Consider the following 8,233-nt stretch of genomic DNA (forward strand, 5'->3'; position numbering starts at 1 on the left):
AATTTGGTCTTCAGGTAAAGTTTTCTAGAATTTTCAAAATTCCAGCCTTGAAGTCATTTGTTTGCTTTCTCTTTGAGTCATTAGTCCTAATCTAAGTTTTAGGTCGTGTCTAGGTCTTCATTCACCTCCATTCGTTGCTACTATCTTGTGCCACTTGTTGACTAGTCAAGAACGTATCTTGCGGTGACGCCTAGTTTGTTCAACCCGATCAACTAGCAAGCCAAGGAATTGTTGGTGAGATTGTTAGAGTGATACACTTGAGTGAAACACGGGCGTGAGTGACCTATATATTGTATACAAAAAAAAAAGGAGAGAGGTATTTGTTTTGTTTGTTTTGGCAGGTATACCTAAGCATGTCAAGTGGAATTGGAGACCAAACCATGGGGTTAAAACTACACATGGAGGCCATGATGGAAGAATTCAAGCAGAGTCTGGATGAAACTTTCGAGCCTCTTCGTAGATGTCTTGACCGAATGGTGAATAAGGATGTCAAGAGGAGGGGTTCTCCACAATTTCACCCCAATGTCCAACCTACCTCTTCAAAGTCAGTATATTCAAGGAGAAGGGAGGAGGTTCATTCGACAACAAAACATGCCAATACATTATCCATTGATGGAAGAGTTAGTAGAGTGTGGGAGACATATCAACAACTCCTCCAACAAAAACTTGAAAAAGAGCGAGTTGAGTGTGGTGGTGAGCATGCACTTAAGGTAAAAATTGAGGAAAGTGTTAAAGAGAGAGAGAATGAACATTTAAAAGAGTTGAGTGTGAAAAATTTCATGCGTGATTCTGCCATAGTGGAAAAACAAGAGAGAAAGCCGACATCTATTGTACAATCTAAGGATGTGAAGATGACTTCTTATTGTATTAACCATCTTAACTTTGCATTATCTAGTATTTCTTGTTTTGTACAAGTGAAGCAAAGTGCAATCACCTTAGTCTTAAAATGCTCCATTCCTACATCCTTTAGAGAATTGAAGAGCTTTCATGGAGTTTGTGCTTTAAATGTGGTATCTCTTTGTTATCAACAAATGACCAATCTCTCACCTAGAGTTGATTTGTTTGTTGGTGATCTGAATGAAGTTTCAAAGGGAGTTTCTACACTTGAAACTTGTTATAAACTTCCTTCTAATTTCGTTGGTGATAATTCTTTCCTCATTGTTCCAAATTCTGATTCCTTACAACCAAAATTTATTCTTCAATTTGAAGGTACAAAAGCTACCTATCTTGATCTTGCTCCATTTGTGCAAGATAGGCCATACCAACAACAACTTGCAATGTATTTCGTAACTTTGCACAATCATATTTGAGACTTTTCTAACCTGATTAAGCATCACTATGAAGATCCTTATCTTGTGAATGTGAATGGTAAGCTGTCAAGTGATTTTATACCTACAAATGCTAATTGTGTGATTTTTTATGTAGGTCCAAATTCGACCATTCATGACAAAAGGCTGATTAGAGAGCTTTGGAGTGGAACCTGGAATTATAACAAGCTTTACACAAGATGTTTCTTGTCTTGGAGAATGTCATTGTTCGAAAGCATCATAAGGCTGTCCAAGCGACATGTGACATGGCTGGTGCTCATTCATCTAATCCCCACATTGCTATCCTATAAGCGCACCGACATAGAGTTCCACTTTTCCCCAAGATTTGAGGACAAATTCTTTTCAAGAGTAGGGGAATGATGCGAATGAGCAAGAGGCCCATGGTGTTCAAGTAGACCCCGTGAAGGTCCCTCAAGACCCAGTGACACGAGCACGAGGTAAAAGATTCAAGAAGTCGCTTCAAACCTTAGTTCATGCCATCCAAACCCAAGAGAAACCGCCCATTGAAGGAATCAATATGGAAGATCCTTGCAAGACTACCAAAATATTACTTACAATTGAAGGTGCAAGTGATCAAGCCTCAAAGGGAGGATCGGGTCTCGATTAAGTAGCTATCGTTGAGCTTGGCTTCGGCCATGTGGGCCTTAGGTCCAATAGTACTTTAGTTAGTCATTAAGTTAATTAATTAATAGGTTAGCTTTCGGTCAAGAGAGACCCAATGGGCTGGCCGAATTTCCTTAATATTTTCCAAGCTCTATTAAGTTTAGACAAGGCTATAAACAGCCCTAAGTCATTGTTTATATTTAGTTTTTCGATATTATTCAATAAAATTCTAGAATTTCATCCATTAATCATGGTAAATTCCTTTAACTTGTGAAAGCTAGTTTGAACATCCTAGAGTTTATCCTAGGTTGTTTATTGACTTATCAATCAAGCGATCACACTTGATTGTGGCGTTCTCTATCGTTGAATTCGTTCTTGAGTGGTCCAAGGTTGGGTTCAACTCCATCAAATCGTCAACGTGCCCTCTAAGATCCTACGTTAGCTTCCGTGTCTAGCATCAACTAGATTTTGATGTTTTCATACCAAATGTAGATCTATCTCTTACCTTCAAAATAGTTCAAAAATCACCTAAATCCGATGATTGTGGCTCAAACTATTGCCAAAATACCATAATGTGTCAAAGCTGCAAAACTTTTCTTGATTGCATTTCCTCTCTTGCGCTTCATGTCTTCTTTAAACTACTTGAAATCATCAATATTCATCCAAATATGTTCTCAATTCACTCCTTTTGGTGATTGAATCATTAAACCTACCAAAACATGAAGTTTTCACCATTAAAATCCATAGAAATGCAATTTTACACTTAAACCACAAAATGTATTTTTTTACTAGAAACCTAGTTAATTAGCTATAAAAGTAAATAAAACACACTAAAACTAACTAATAAAAATACACTAAAAAAACGTAAAATATGCACTTATCAAACTCCCCTACATTTGAACCATTACTTATCCTCAAGCAATTAAGAAATACAAACCAACAATGATCCAAAATTTTGAAAATAAACATATGTGCACCATTCAACTTCATTTTCTCAAAAACTAGGTAAACAGCCATTATGCAATCGCTCAACTAAACTCAAGTACTCATAATATCAAGTAAAAAGATAATCTAATTTATGTTGAAAAGATAATCTGCTAGTTTTCGTTTTGTAAGAAATCAGTGTAACCCTTTTTGAATTTTACTTACAAACATTTATAAATTTATCATAAATTATATGTTTGAGAGTAAAATGCCCATAAAAAGTTAGTACTTTGAATAGATTATGCTCATATGCCCATAAACTACACTTTGTAATTAACAAAGTTTGGCATGTAGTACAAAGGATAAATCTGGCATAAATTTCTTATTTCATTGATAAAAAGACCTGCCTGCCTTATAACTATTGTAATGAAAGATATATCTTTAGAGTTTATAACAAATTATTACTTAAGTTTGAGAAAATTATAAAATATTTATGCATAGTTTATCAAGATACCATTCGCAATTTCCTAATAAAAAAATAGGGGCTAAATTGTAAAAGCTAGGGTGCCATAATAGAAATAATAAAATTGGTGTATTACATATGGGGGTTAAATTGCAAAAGTTAGAGTGCCATAGTAGAATTAATGAAATTGGTGAATTACATATGAGGCTAAATTACAAAAGTTAGGGAGTAATAATAGAATTAAAGAAATCGGTGTACTACATATGGGGCTAAATTGTAAAAGTTAAGGTATCATAATGGAATTAATGGAATTTTTTACAACATTTGAGGCTAAATCGCAAAAGTTAGGGTGGCACAGTAGAATTAATGAAAGTGACTTAGAAATAAGTACTTTAAACAGTGACGATTAATTCTTGTCACTAAATCCGAATAGATAGAGTGACAGTGACGATATTAGAAGTTGTCCCTATATAGATCATTTTAGTGACAACGTTTTTCGAGGTCGCCACTGAAGACTTAGTTGCTTTAAGCAATTATGACAACTTTCCTTGTCGTCACTAAACAACCACGTTTTGTAACGACTTTTGTCGTCACTAAAAAATGTTGTCACTAATGACCATATTTTCTTGCAGTGTAGTTTGTGACGAAAATAACGGGTTGTCACTAAACATTTAGTTGCTTTGATGCAATTGTGACAACTTTAGGTGTCGCGACTAAAGAATCTCCTTTTGTGACAACTTATTGTCATCACTACAAAATATTGTCACTAATAACTTTTTTTTTAGTGATCAGTGACGACAACAAAAAGTCGTCCGTAAATAGGCCAAGCAATAGTGATGATGTTCTTAATGTCGTCACTATTGTGTGTTCTAAACACTCCCGCGCTCTTGTTAAATCTTGGCGGAAATTTACTAGTGAAAACTTAGAAAGTCACAAATGAGTTGGCTCCTATTAGAGATTTGTGACGAGTTAGAAAGTCGTCAATAAAGGATCTACTTTTGTGACAACTTTTTTTCGTCACAGAGAAAAGTTGTCACTGATGACCAATTTTCTTGTAGTGATTGGTAGAAGCAATATGTGCAGATTGTGCTCTCTGGTTCCTGTACTGCAATCTCTTGCAATCACGCTTCATATGACCTAATTTATGACAATAGTGACACACAACCACTTCTACATTCTGTCCCTGCATGTCAATTCCTTTACTACCACCTTTGTATTGCTGTTTTCCAAATTCATATTTGTTAGTTTGACTAACAAGAGCACTGCTGGGCTGAACAGATTGAGAATTCTGTATGCAAAATACCCTACTAAACACATATTGCCAGGATGAGATCTCAGGACTCAAAAGAATCTAAGATTTAGCAGCTTCAAATTCAGGTGAAAGACCAGTTAAAAAACTCATAATCGTCATCTGTTCCCGTTGAGTTTGCTAAACTTTCATATCAGAACTAAATGGTAATAACAAATTAAGCGCCTCATAAGTTTTCTTAAAATCCATAAAATAAGTCATGATGGACTTATCTTGTTTCTCTGCAAGATAAAAGGCTTGACACACCTCATATATGCTAGAAATATTCCCTTTACCAGAATACAAAAATTCTAAATACTCCATTAACTCCTTAACAAATTCACAGTGATTAATTAAGCCAATTACCTCACTATTAATAGAATTCCGTATTTGCAGGAACAATCTAGCATCTTCCCTTAACCACGTCTGTCTTGAACCATCTTTTGGAGGATCATTAGTCAGATGATTATCTTTATCACTACTTCGCAGATAAATACGAACCGTTTTACTCCAATCAAGATAGTTAGAATTATTGAGTTTGTAGTCCGTGATCTTAGACATCACAGGAACCACATCAGACGCAACGACGGATTTCGTTTCTGCCATGGGTTCAGAATTAACAGAACAAAAGGACAGATTTGAACTCTTTAAAACAAGAGTGAAGAATAGAATACAGATGTGTGCTATACAGAACTAGATGAAGCGAATGATAACTAATGAATTTTTTGGCAGCAGACAGAGACCCTAACCTTGATGGTAGGGCTCTGAGACCATGAAAACGTAATTTTTGATAGAATATATTTCTCTACTTTATTGAGAGAAAATGTTACATATATATACACAAACTAACACCTCTATGTTAGGAAAGTTAACTATCAATCAGCTAGAGTCCTATAATCAAGCTATATAATCAACCTATTCCTATAATTAAGCTATCCCTATAATCAAGCTATTCATAATAAATTCCTATATTAATTCTGTAACAGTTCGCATGAGCGAAATTGTATCATTCTACTTGAAAGTGCTAAATGTTTATTTTTTTGTCTTGTTGACATTTACTTTCTTCATTTTGAGATGGTAATGTATGTGATTGATCTCTTGCCACTTTACTTACATGTTTCCTTAGAATCTTATTGGGCGAAAACTCACTCTATTAGTTTATTTTTCTTATGGGGGGCGAAAACGTGGGAGTGTGAATTGGAGAAGGCTAGAGTTTTTATTTAAGTCCTTTCTCACTTGTCGTAGTGCTTTTCTTAAGTTTATCGATTTTAGTTTGAGTTTGAATCTTTTGTTGTATTGTGGATCTGTATGAACAGTAGATGTCAATGGATGTATATATTTAAATTTGGGAATTGCTATTACTGTTGTTATTGAGGTTATGGTTAATAACTTTTGGGGTTTGTGAGTGAGTTCTAACAAGAGTCAGGCAGACAACTTGTCAAACCCTGGGATACGCCCTAAAGGAAGGTGTGGTCATCACGGGTGGTATCAGAGTCTAAATTTGAATTGATCTGGTGATGACCCCGCCTCCCCAAATGCGTACCCAAGCATTTGGTAGACCGCTTGCCCAACTCTCGTCAGGATTCACTAACGCACCACAAAAATAATAATAATAATAGTTATCTCAATAACAAGAGTAATAGCACTTTCAACCTTATTTATATACATTCAAGAACATTGAATGCCTAGACAATATCCTAAATATGGTTAGGAATTCAAGTTTACAAAATACAACCAAACAGGTTCGATATAAAGTTAAGAAGTGTCCACACGAGCAATTAACAAAATTTAGACAAAAACTCTGCCTTCTCCAACTCCCACTCTCACGTTCTCGCCCCCTGTAAGGAGAACAAACTAAAGAAATGAGCTTTCACCTAATGAGGTTCCAAGAATCATGCAAGTAAACTAGTAGGCAAGATACAATACACAGAATATCAAGAAACATGTCAAATCCAGATAGATCATATAATAATGTATAGTAAAGAACACATTCATGTCAAAAGATATAGTCTACTCTCAGGAGCTTCCGCAACAGCATGTCTAGGGTTCATTGACACTCCGTCAACCAATTATAATGTTCATAGACCACCACTTGTCTCCAGTCCCATTTCTACGATCATCTCCGTATACCGGACCCACACATTAATGAAGTACCCATAGTTCGTCAATCTCCGCAACCATGCCCTTGTCGGCTTGATTCAACCAACTAGCCATGGGATTGGGTTTAGAGCTCCAAGTGTTCAAATATTCATGATTTGGATTTGAAACTCCAAGTATTCAAGCGTTCACGAGTAGATTCGTTGGCTATCACCTAACGCTCAAGTGTGTCACGATTGGCGACATTAGCTGTCACCTAACATTCCGGTATTCAAGCATGTCACGAGTTCAAGTCACGAGTAAATAGGTTAGGAAATTCTTCCTTTACCCAAGGTTGTACAGTTTACCCGACAGTGCTAAGACTGGTCTCAAGTAAGAGTTCCAACGAAGGGTCCAGTTCAACAGTTATCGGTTTATATTCATGCATACGCATGAGTAACTCAAGGCTGTGTAGCTTACCTGACGTCTCGGATAAGGGTCCCAACAAAGAGCTCAGTTCAACCACTGCAAGAAGATATATAACCGGCCTACATTCATGTACATGTACATTCACGTCCGCATGTAGGATCATGTAATTCACTTTACAAAGTTTGAGTGCGATAAAGTACACACTTGCCTATGAAATAACAATTTGGAATCCCTGACAATTTCTAACAAGTCACATTTGATCAAATAACATGAAACATGCAGTTGGAACACTCACCACTTGACCTCACCAATTGGTCACCCTGGTTCTTCCTCTAGAACATTCTCAAGTCCTGTGATCATGTAATTCATCAAGAGTCTAGCCACTTAAAGCCAAGATGATGAGAAAATATGAGATTCGAAACTTCACTTAGCAACCACAGAAACTACAAGTTTAACCCTAATATTTGAAGGCCAAAAGGGCCACGGTTTCCTGTTTAAATCAAGCTCTTATCAAGTTCAAATCAAGTGAAATATTTCATGCATGCTAAGGTTAACACATCACTAAGTATTTCTAATTAAAATGTACAGGATTTAACGAAAGAAAGTTAGGTTTAAACCCCAAAAAAATTTTCTAAAGTTTGCCCAAGTCCCACTCAATCCATTTGATAAAATTTCCAATTTTGGTGAGATTTTTTGAAAAGGTATGACTTAAGTTTCATAGGTCAAAATATCAGGAAAATTACACCGTTAGAAAATAAACTCGAAACACTAATAGGCTTTGGAAGACGTCTTCATGAAATTCAACTCATAGATTAGTCAAATTTTAGTTTAAAACTCACCGCTATCACAAGCAAGGAAAAATAAGATAAAAGATAAGAACCTAATTTGTGGGACATCACATTCTCTCCTCCTTAAAAGAATTCCGTCCTTAGAATTCTAACATTAACTTGCAAAAACTCGATTCTACAGGGTTTTCCTCCGATATTCAAGAGGCTTCCCCTTACTCGTGGTGCTAGCACAAACTTGCGTAAAGGAAAAATCTTACTGACATAATAGCTAAATTAACATACTAAGGAAGGTAAATGAAGGTGTCATAAGATGCAAGATAGAATTCGATGCCGT

The sequence above is a fragment of the Coffea arabica genome, chromosome 3c (assembly GCF_036785885.1).
Source record: "Coffea arabica cultivar ET-39 chromosome 3c, Coffea Arabica ET-39 HiFi, whole genome shotgun sequence".
NCBI classification, from domain to species: Eukaryota; Viridiplantae; Streptophyta; class Magnoliopsida; order Gentianales; family Rubiaceae; genus Coffea; species Coffea arabica.